Source organism: Miscanthus floridulus, chromosome 6 (assembly GCF_019320115.1).
Source record: "Miscanthus floridulus cultivar M001 chromosome 6, ASM1932011v1, whole genome shotgun sequence".
NCBI classification, from domain to species: Eukaryota; Viridiplantae; Streptophyta; class Magnoliopsida; order Poales; family Poaceae; genus Miscanthus; species Miscanthus floridulus.
The window spans coordinates 75,705,035-75,716,840 of NC_089585.1; the positions used below are offsets into that span (position 1 = coordinate 75,705,035).

At 44.2% G+C, this 11,806-nt stretch overlaps 1 pseudogene; it reads left to right on the forward strand.

The window, feature by feature from the left end:
* The first annotated feature begins 25 nt into the window (after positions 1-25).
* LOC136456154 (calcineurin B-like protein 9) lies at positions 26-3,704 on the forward strand (annotated as a pseudogene).
* The last annotated feature ends 8,102 nt before the right edge of the window (positions 3,705-11,806 follow it).

Consider the following 11,806-nt stretch of genomic DNA (forward strand, 5'->3'; position numbering starts at 1 on the left):
GGCACTGAAGTGCCGTGTGATTGGCGGCGCCTTGTGTGTTCTTCGGGGCGGGAGGGGGGAAGTCGGGACGGATTGATATCGCATCACAGCGACCGCAACTCAAAGCCAACACGGAAAGCAACCAAAGGCACCCTGAACTCAGCTCGTCTTTTTGCCTGCAGTAGTACATAAAAACGACGCCGCCATCACCACACCACAGATGGTGCGCGCACGAGCACCACCGCGCAGCGAGTGGCGACGGATCCAGGCTCGCACAGGCAGAGGCACCCACCCAAAAGCTCCTCGAGGCTGATCCTGCGACCCCGTTCCCTGCCGCCATCGAGATCGGTTTGATGTTGTTGTTCAACAGCCCAATGCGCCCTTAAACCGGCGCACGAATGCCACGAGCCACCGAGGCGGCACCAGCGCCGCAGGCTTTCCAGTTCACCCCAGGGCGCCACCCGTGAGCCATGGACTCCCGCTTCGGCTTCCGTTTCTCCTCCGGCGACGTGGTAGGTGCCAGGTGGCTGCAATGTCCACCCTTCTCGCGGCGAGTATCCCCGACGCAGCGGGTTCTTGATAGATCTTTTCTCAGGATTCAACTCATGTCTCATGGTTCCTCGCCTGTTTTCCTCGCGGGCAGCGGTCCGGGAGCTCGCTGTCGCTGGGGGAGCGCCTCTGCGCGGTCTTCTTCCCCTTCATCGCCATCGCCGAGGCCGTTTTCTTCGCCTTCACCGACTGCCTCGCGGACCTCTGCCCCGACTCCAGCTCCTCGGCCTCCGGCGCGGGCGCGTCCTCCTCCGCCGCCAAGAACAGTCGGAGCAACCATCACCACCACCACCACTACAGACCTTTCCTACGCCGCGCCGCTGCGGGTGGATGGACCTCCCTCAACCTCCGCCAGCTCGCACGCCTCGCCGACGAGTCCCGATGCTGTAAAAAGATCGATCCAAGCCTACCCCACCTTTTCTTTCCTGCTTCCTTGGTTTCTCCGCCTCCATCTCGCAATGCCGTCTCATCTGACTCTGTTTCGATTGAAATTGAATTGAACCGAAGTCTCCGTTAACGAGGTGGAGGCGCTCTTCGAGCTCTACAAGAAGATCAGCTGCTCCATCATCGACGACGGCCTCATCCACAAGGTGCATCCAACAAAGTCCCTCTTCAATTCCTGTATCTACCGTGCATATTCTTGCCATTCATGACGTGTTTTGGGGTTGATTTGAACATCGATTTCTTTGAATGAAACATTCCTTGCTGCACTTGGAAGATGGGATTTTTTTTTTTTGTTCCTTTAGGCTGCGGACAATTGGCTTGGCTCTAAATATGATAGAAATGGTTACTTAAGACCTGGGCTGGGATATTGACACTTTGTCGTCTCTGCATGATTGAAGAGTATATTAGGTCATTGAGGGCCTGCACAATTTAGTAGGGAGATTAATCTTGAATTGTTGGATGACATGCAATGGATTGGATTATTTCGTGAGGGCTGGATTTGTCAAGAGATTGTCATATTCTTCTTTTGAGTTGATTGGAGACTGTCGTCTGACAGGCACACATGACAGCATTATAAAAATTTGTTTGACAGCCCATGAGGATTGCTTGCCTGAATTTTCCCATGTTGCGTGTGCCATTAGGTCTTAGGATAGCACCTGCATCTCGGTATGCTTGGTTGTCATGTTCCTTCCTCTGCCATACCAAGGCTGTAAGTTTGATTCGTGAAGCATGGAGTCACTTTGTCATCCCTGCATGCATGATTGAAGAGTAGTAGGTCATTGAGGGCGACGTTTAATTTAATACATAGATCCATGTTCAATTGTTGCACTGCACGCAATGGACTGGATTATTTCCTGAGGGTTGGATTAGTTAAGACAATATCATATTCTTCTTTTTGATGAGTCAATTGGAGACTGTCATGTGACAGGCACACATGAGTGCATTATAAAATTTTGTTTAACAGCCCATAGGATCACATGTCTGAATTTTCCCATGTTGCGTGTGCCATTAGGTCCTAGGATAACACCATGCTCCTTCCTCCGCCATACCAAGGGTTGAAGGTTTTGATTGGTGAAGCATGGAATGACGTTTTTTAATTAAGCTAACACAGCAGCAACCTTTTTCGTGACTGATTCAGTTCAAAGTCAGAGAAATATTTTCCACTCTTATATTTTCAGCAGCATCTTCTATGCGTGCATATTAACATGTTGGGATGCGTAATAGTCAAATTAGAAACAAAAAAAAAATTGAATGCCCTTTTTTTGCATACAACTAGAGGAATGGTCATAATGTCATATTATTTTTTTCTTAACCATTTCACTGTTGAATGGTTCCTCAGGAAGAACTCCAGCTGGCATTGTTCAAAACTCCAAGTGGCGAGAATCTTTTTCTTGATAGGGTGAGTCTTTGCTATGCTTTTCTCTTTGTATTTATTTATAAAACATGTCCTAACTACACCATACACATACCTTTCCGTTTCTCCCCTGATTATCCTCAAAATATTTACATTGCATGCTGCCAGCATAGATAATGACATGAAACTAAGATTGTCTCCATAATTCAGGTTTTTGATTTGTTTGATGAGAAGAAAAATGGTGTGATCGAGTTTGATGAGTTTATTCATGCTCTGAGTGTCTTCCATCCCTTGGCACCAATGGAAAGCAAGATTGATTGTATGTATGCTAATTGCAGAAACTATGGTCAATATATATAATAATATATGTAGGCATATTGATATTTATATTTGTAGCTACCCTTTTTGTTTGTTTCAGTTGCATTCAGGTTGTATGACTTGAGGCAAACTGGGTTTATTGAACGTGAAGAGGTAAGCTTGCAAAGATGTTCTGTATCTATCCATACCTTTTATGTGGATTGTTTTCTAGTATAATAATCTCAGTAAAGCAGTTCATTGACATCACTTGTCTTATAGGTTAAGCAAATGGTAATTGCTATTTTGATGGAATCTGATGTGAAATTATCAGATGACCTACTTGAGGCCATTATAGATAAGGTAGTGAATAATCAACTGGAATGTCGGCAGGGGTGGGGGTGTGGGGAAGTCTTTGTGTTTGTGTGTACTATGCTGATTTTTTTTTTTTACTCAATTTCCCAGACATTTGAAGATGCTGATGCCGATAAGGATGGAAAAATAAATCAAGAAGAGTGGAAGGATTTTGTGTTACGCCACCCTAACCTGTTGAAGAACATGACACTACCTTATCTGAGGTTTGCATCTCATCTCCTGATCTTTATGAAAAATTAGGTTGGCATGATGTTCTGTCAAACATATTAATGTATGCAGAATCCTTGCAAAAGAATAACTGCACAGAAAAAGTGATTCATAATTACAAGACAGAACTTCAGCATACCTTACTTTGCTGATTTCTTGCCCTAAAAATTTCAGGGACATCACAACCGTCTTCCCTAGTTTCGTCTTCAACACAGCAGTGGAAGATTAATCAGTATTGGGTTTGCTTGAGCTGCACAAGATTCCTGAACCCTGATGACTGTTGGCTGCCAATTATGTCAACGTGCCGCATTCAACCACTGAGAAACAGATGTGTAATCCATCATGAGCACTTGTTGGTGATAAAAATATCACCTCTGATGGCTGAACATCAAGGCAGCCACCTGAGCATCACTCCTGCAATAAACTAAGGCTCGTCCACTCCGGGATGGTGGATCGGCAACGTAACTTGTTATAATCCATTGTTGCCGTTTTTGTCCAGCAATACATTGAGTTGGTAATTAACTGTAAATACAGCTAGCATTCACTCGGTAGGCAGAAATTCAGGAACGTGTACATACATACGTTAGATTTTATGAGGAAATCGAAAAGTTCCTGGTATGCCAGCCAGATCTGAAATCAGCGGTTGTTTCTTGCAGTAGTTTTCTTGCTCAATGCTATCTTCTGAACACAAACACTTGTCAAGACTGCACTGGCCACTGGGTACCATGATCGGGAATCTGTCGGTCAGTTGTCCGAACTTTCTTTTTCGCTGGCCCACAGGTAGATGGATGAGATTGATGAAATTGTTAATGACCGTTGTTAAAGAAATGGATAAGGGACCTTTCGCTTCTGTTTTGATTATACACTTGTTTTTTTTCCTAGTGGTGCCAAGGAAGCTGATGCGTATGAGTTTTCTGAATTCTGAATTGGTAATGATAGCTGCAACTGGATGCCAAGCGAGCTGCCAGATGGTTCCTTGACATATCCTCTGCCACCTCATCAGGACATATCCTCTCCCACCTGTGATCAACGACAGAATAAATTCACAAAAAAAAAAAAGATCAACGACAGAATAGCCTTATTTTATCAGAGAAACAAGTACTAGTATGTAGGAGTATGCGATGCTCCTTGAGTGATGCAATGGCCATTTTTGTCCGTAGTTTGCAAGGGACAGCAAGAGTGACCTCATGTCAGCTCGCATTTCTTTGCTTGCCTGATACCAATCATGTCGGCTAAGGATAAGATTGCGTGCGGAGGTTGATGGTTCAGCCGTCCACAGCCACAACCTAGGTGGACCCCTTCACAAGGTTGCTAGTCACGTTAGATCTAACAAAAAAAAAAAAGCTAGTTCAATGATACAAACACCAAAGACAAATTATTGGTCTAGCTGGATTTTTTATTTATTTTTAATACTTTTTGTAAATTAATTTTAAATCTAACATAGTTTTATTTTTTTTCCTAAAACTAACACTTTTGACCACGCCTATTTTTTTGGCATGACGAAATGCCTATGCCACGCTATGCATGATGACGCTGCGAGAGGGATGACGTGGTGACGACCGAGGTGTTGACCGATGACGTGGCAGGCTCTGTCGCGCCACCGATCTTGATGCAGCAGTTTCGCGCCATAAAGAATGACACGGCAGTGCTCTCGCCAGCCACATAAGACATAACCATTATTGCTAGTCCTGCCACACCGCGCTGTGGACGTGACTGGTGTGGCAGCCTAGCCTAGCCTACGGCCACGTGCAGTCAAATACCACGCATTTAAATCCTCTGCTATGAGCCTACTATAAACCTGGGGGGCACAAGCAGTCAGGACTAGCATTTATGAAAATACAGCTAGCATTTATGAAAACGGATCGGATACGGACGGATATCACCGATATTATATTTATTTTCATATTTCTGTCCGGATTCGGATTCGAATACAGATAGTGTCAACTATGTCGGATAGGATACGATTGTATATCGACATCATAAATATGCGATTTGAGTATTTGGATACGGATACGGTATCGGATGTTGGATATCCAGACTCGAATATGGACATATCTCAACCCCTCTAAACAGATTCGGTTTCGAATACGGTTGAAAAATATCTGTACCGTTTTCATCCCTAATCATATGCACGCAGCTAGCGCTAAGCCATCACATTCACATGCACCACAGCGTCTTTATTTGGTCTTTTCCTGTTACTTAAGCAAAAAAATAAGGACATATTCATCCCTGATTTCGACAGCTCACAGATTGCAACTAAGGATCGGTTTTATTTCTTCAGTGACCTTTATTTGTTCTTTATTTTGTGTGTGTATATGTAAGAGTGTCTTGCCAAATACTCTCCCTGCGTTCCATAAGAACCTAATTCTAGTGCAGGTTCAAATCAAACTATCTTAACCTTGTCTAATATTTTTTTTAAAAAAATACCAACATTGTTTATGACTTCAAATAGATATACCATGAAAATACATTCTATGATAGGTACTAATGGTGCATACTAGCTAGAGTATGTTAAATATTGGTACCTTTTTTATGCAAATTAATTTGCTGTTATAAAATTGTGTTTTTTTTCTGGGATGGAGGAGGTAGTACTAGCCATGGAATATATATAATGCAGTTTATTGCTGAGGCAACTCAAGGTATATATAAAGATTAGTAATTAATAATACCGAGATCCAATCGCCTGTCTTGTCGTTGTTCCAATAAGGTGAGGCAAGGAGGATATATATTCAGATAACCAAAAGGTGCCTGCTTGCCCTTTTCTACATACACGACCCACCAAATTAATGTTAGTAGTATATTGGCAGCACATTTATAAAAAGAGTATATTAGAAACAAGATGCTAAGATAAAATTGCTGCTCCCTCCATTTCTAAATAAATTAATTTCTAAAATCTGTGCGAGTCAAACTATTTTAAATTTGATTAACTTTTTATAGGAAAGAATAACAACATCTATGACATAAAATGAGCATATTATGAAAATATATTCTATGGTATATCTAATGATATTAATTTAATGACATAAATCTTGACAAAATTTTCTAGAAACTTGTCAAAGTTTAATAAGTAACTAAATACAGATGTTCTTCCTGGCTTGCCTTGCCGATGAAGCTTATGAAAAAGAGATGCGCATTTACATTAATTGTTGACTTTTCAAGAAAAAGATATGCGTTTACATTAATTGCGAATAAAGCGACCTTCTACGTCAGTATATGTTTCATTGATTATCAAAATTGCTGTCATCTTCAAAGCTAAAAAAAGAAAGATGGAATGGATATTGTAGAGTACTCCCTCTGTTTGTATTTGGATATGTCTAGATGATATTCAGTTATTTTGGTCTCTCCTGTCAATTAAAATTTTTCCATACACTTACACCGTCTTCTAGCTATATTTACACAGTCTTATTATTATATTTACAATAATTTCTTCAGTGTAATTTATTGGACAGAGTGATGTAAGTTAGGAATAACACAAATATATGTCATTTTTTTTAAAAAATTATAAATTATTTCTATGGATTCCAGACATCAAAAAAAATATATGTCAAATTATTCACAAATTTAAAAAAAAACAAAATCTTCACAAAATTTCGAAATGCCATGCCACGCTGCCGCCACCGACGCCGCCACCGGGGAAGGCGTAGCGTCCGGCCTCGACTGGTACTGCGAGATATGGTACTGCCACATCTATTATTGCTGCTGCTGCGGCTATGTCGGCATGAGTTGTTGCAGCTGCTTTATCATCATCGTCGACGAGGTCGCGGCATGACTTGTTCATACATGACATTCAAGGCAACAAGTAAAGTTAACTAATCTAGTAATAATAAAATGGGTTACACATGCATGACTTCACAATGACTTGGGTCACTTCCTAAATAAAACTTAAAAATAAAATAAAATTTTGCTGGGATCGATGGATGGATAGATGACCCAGTGGCTTCTTCAACAAGTACTGAAAATGATTATTCGGTGGAAACTGTCCCGTACACGCATGCTGTCACCCTCGTCATTACAGCCTGCAGGGGATTTAAATGCGCCGGATTTGGCCCTTGTTTAGTTCCCTTGGATTCCAGAATTTGGCGCTATACAAAAAGAAGATTCTCCGTCACATCAAATTTGCAGTATATGCATGGAGTACTAAATGTTGACAAAATCAAAAACTAATTACACAGTTTAGTTGTACTTTGCGAGACGAACGTTTTGAGCCTAATTAGTCAACGATTGGACAATTATTACCGAATAAAAACAAAACGCTACAGTAGCTACAGTGTATGCCAAATTTTTGGCGGCGCCGATTCAGCGGGTGAACTAAACAGGCCCTTGACCACACGGAGCTGCAGGCTAGGCTAGGCTGCCACACCAGTCACATCCGTACCGCGGTGCCGTGTTCCGTAGAACTAGAAATAATGGTCCTGTAGCCGACGGGAGCACTGCCACGCCATTCTCTATGGCGCGTCATTATCGCGTCAAGATCGGTGGCACGGCAGAGCCTGCCACGTCACCGGTCAGCGCCCCGGTCATCACCACGTCATCTCTCTCGCCGCGCCAACATACATGGCGCGGCACAGGCATTTGCCGCGCCAAGGAAATATGCGTGGCCAAAACTGTTAGTTTTGGAAAAAAAAACAATGTTAGATTTAAAATTAGTTTACGAAAAGTGTTAAAAATAAAAAAAAATCTCTCACTGCACGTATATAGACATGTTTTGCTACTATTATCTAGATATATACATAATATTAGTATAAAGAATACTCTCCTCATTTTAGATTATAATATGTTTTAGCTTTTCTAGATTATTTTTACTATGTATCTAGACATAGTGCTTATTTAAGTGCACAGGTTTAAGCTATGTATCTAGAAAACTCAAAATGTCTAATAATTTGAAATAGAGGGAGTATTATTTTCTTTTAATTCGCCAAGATCACGCCTAATCCAATCTGTATCTCGTATGTGTCGATATAAAAGTTATATTGGATGTGTGACGAGATCCTAACATACGTGTATGCTAAGTCTCGGGATCAAAGGTTCCCGACCAAGAGACCCCCCACTGACCCTTCCAGGATCGCTCGGGGGCTATACCCATCGGGTACGCTCGCACGCACTCTCAGGTCAGAGGATTGGGCCAAGCCTGAGTAAGCTTGCCGCCTCTACTCAGCGCTCGGGGGCTCGCCCGAGCCTGAGGCTCCCGACCGATGGGAGTCTAGACCCGATCCTTGGCCTTCGGCGCCAAACAAGGCCCGGGCACAAGAAGACACGTCTTGAGCCATCAGGGCTCAGGGGCTCCCAGATGCCGCCTCACGAGCACGACACTATCAACTACTCCTCCAACAATGTCACGCACGGGGCGTGACACAAGAAGACAAGCTTCTCCGTGACCTCCAGGGGCTCGGAGGCTCCTAGGCCCCACGTCAGCCCCTCGAGCCAGCCTCCTTCGCCACTAAGAAGTCTCCAGAAGGTGCACCTGGGGAGGCCGATCCAAGCTGACACAGCTTGACACTTAATGTGTCAGGCAGTCGGATGATGCCCAAAGCTTCTTTGGCTCCACGACATCGCCACGGTCCACAGAGCGCCGCTGCAAGACCCTCCTGAACTCAGACGCATGCAGACCATAGGCTCATTCCCCAAACCGCCATATACCCGACCTATCTCGGTATATAAGGGATAGGTAGGAACCATAGGGGGGAGGACGATCCTAGACAGATCATCCCATTCCTCACCAATCCGCTCCGGCTCGGCACTGAGAGCAGAGCAACCTAGAGAGGGGTATCGAGAGTTCCTCCATCGCACCCGTCGTCTTCCTCCTCTCCGACGAGGGGAAGACCCCACCGACAGTGAGATAACCTTAGGATTAGCACCGAGCTAACCCCTACCAAATCTCCCTCTTTCTCCTGTATACTCTGTTGTAACCCCTGATTTTGGGTGCTCTTGAGTATAGGGATCATCTCCTGCTGGACGTAGGGCACTGATTGTCCTAAACTAGGATAAACCATTGTGTTCTCTCTATAATTCTTATGTTCTTGAGTCCATCCGAGTCATCAGAGTAGCGGTGAAGCTATGTTCAGCCGCTGGGGTCATCCGACACCGATGGTTTGCAGCGAAGCTCTTATACATAACAAAATTTCACCTTGTAAGACCCCATCAAAAAAACATACGACCCCCACAGTCTGGTAGTCCAGCTCCGTAGCTCTAGCCCATTGTCCAACATCCCGCACATTCAAGCTGAAGCTTGCACATTCAGGCTAATAAGCCCACCCTGAAGGCCCATTTTCCACTACCCATGCCCATCAGCCAAGTCTACAATAGCAAACTAGAAGTTGAAACATCGTGCCTCAACACCTTCGACTCACTCTCCTCTCCCATCGATGCTTTGATAGGTAGGGCAGGTCGAGACTCGACGGCATCGGCATCGGTGGCAGCTGGTGATAGTGATAACGCAACGCTCACTGGCCGTCGGGCACCGCGACATGCTCTCAGCTCTCTCTAAACTCTGAATTTTGGAGACAAGACATTCTCTATGTTAGGTATTTATTTTAATCATATGTATGGCTACTTGCACATGAGCACATCGATATCTATCTACTTTAGTGTTTAATTATGTGACTAATTTGTAATTTGATAGGCAATCAAAGCACACTAGAACAATTCTTCAAAAGGAAATCACCTCCGCCCAATGATAATGAGAATAATGATGTGGATATTTCAAGAACAAGAAGAGATGGCACTGCATCAATTACAAATCATACTAGTCATCGCTCTTCGCGGATATCATGACAAGTGGTAAATTTTGATGAGCTTCCATATGAACAAGAATTTCTAGGCGCAATTCCACTTGATGATGTTATCATTTGCTTTCACAAGATGGAGGACCGTAACTGTAGAGGGAACCTTTGGGAGGTAACTACTACTGTGAAAACTTCTTTTGCTATAATTTGTCGGTTGGTATAATGCTATTTTATATTATTCAATATTATGTGTGGTACTGTATTATTGTAACCTTAAAGTTAATATTATAGGTTCGTCTCGACCCTAGTGACAAAAAATCCTGGCTTCGCCCCTGCACCGGAGACACCTACTCTGACACCACCTCGAACAACAATGTTTGCCGCGGTTTTGACCCTGTGATAGCTAACACACTAGGTAGGGGGCAATGTCAAGTGTGATTTAGGCTCTATAGTGGCCAGAGCCACTCGCCTCATCGCCGAAGCAGGCGGTGCCACCCCAGACAGCAGTGTCTACTTCCCTGATGAGTTCTCCGTCATGGCCAGCACCTTAGCTCTGGGCCAGGTCCTCAACTTTGGGAGCCTAGCCTATGTTGTCGACTGCTACGACAAGCTCCACCTGCTCAATGAGATCCCACCGGTGAGCAATGAGACCCTAGCGCTGCTTGCTCTGCCGGGCCTCCTAGGAGCAGAACTCGAGGTCCTAGCCCAGCAGATTCGGTGTGGTCTGGGTCTGCACTGCACTGTGTTGAACCACCGCCAGATGTTTTACATGCTGGCCAAAGTCCATAACTAGATCGCCACTGGCGAGGTGCTCCTGCCGCTTGACCGCTTCTAGTACTACCTCCCGGACCTGCCTTTCAGGATCTAGAATGCGGTGACGTCCTTCTAGCTAGAGCTAGAGCACCTCAGCCACAAGGTGCCATGGAGATCCTATCCGGCATGGCAGGGACTGATGTCCCCTCACTACGCGCCTTCCTTAGGATCCTCTTAGGGAACGGCCTGGAGTACGACTCTGACGACATCGACTGCTATGCCCCACCTCGCATGTGCTACCACATCGATGGTGAGGACCCCATCGAGGAGGCTCCTATGCTCATGCCATCGAACCAGAGTCCCTATAGCTAGGCGAACTACCTTCGAGAGAAGGCGGCTCGCCTGTAAGCTCACACTACTAGAAATATCCACTTCTATGGTGAAAATCTTAATGATGAATCTAAAGCTATCATAGAAGATCGCTATCTATGATGAATATTTATGTTTTGTCATAGATCAATGGTGACGATCCTCTAGCCCTCCCTATCTATGATGAAATTAGGCACCGTCACACAAAACCATCACAGAAAAGCACATGGGTTGTCACAAAAAACCCTCGCGCGACTGTTCCTGCTCATCTGTGATGATCCTCTTTAGAACTGTGATGACCAGGGCTTTGTTATTGAACTAATTACACATTTGTGACAAAGTTTTTGATCTGTAATGAATGACACTTCATCATAAATCTCCACATGGTCCTTTCTGCATCTAACGTGTACCTATGGGACCTATAGTTACTCATCCATGACGCTTGTAATTTGTCATAAAAGTCTCTGCTCGGTACTTTCTCCATCTGACGTGTACCTATGGGACCCTTCTACATTCGACCTATGGGACCTATAGTTACTCATCCGTGATGCTTGGAATTTGCCATAAAAGTCTCTGCTTGGTCCTTTATCCATCCGACGTGTACCTACGGGCCCCTTCTGCATCCGACCTCTAGGACCCGATGACTTATGTGTCACGTCTAACTATGGGACCTTTCTCCATATGCATCCAACCTATGGGGCCCGATGGCTTGCGTGTCACTTGTACCATGTGTGCTGTCGAGGTTTAATTTCTCAAAAAA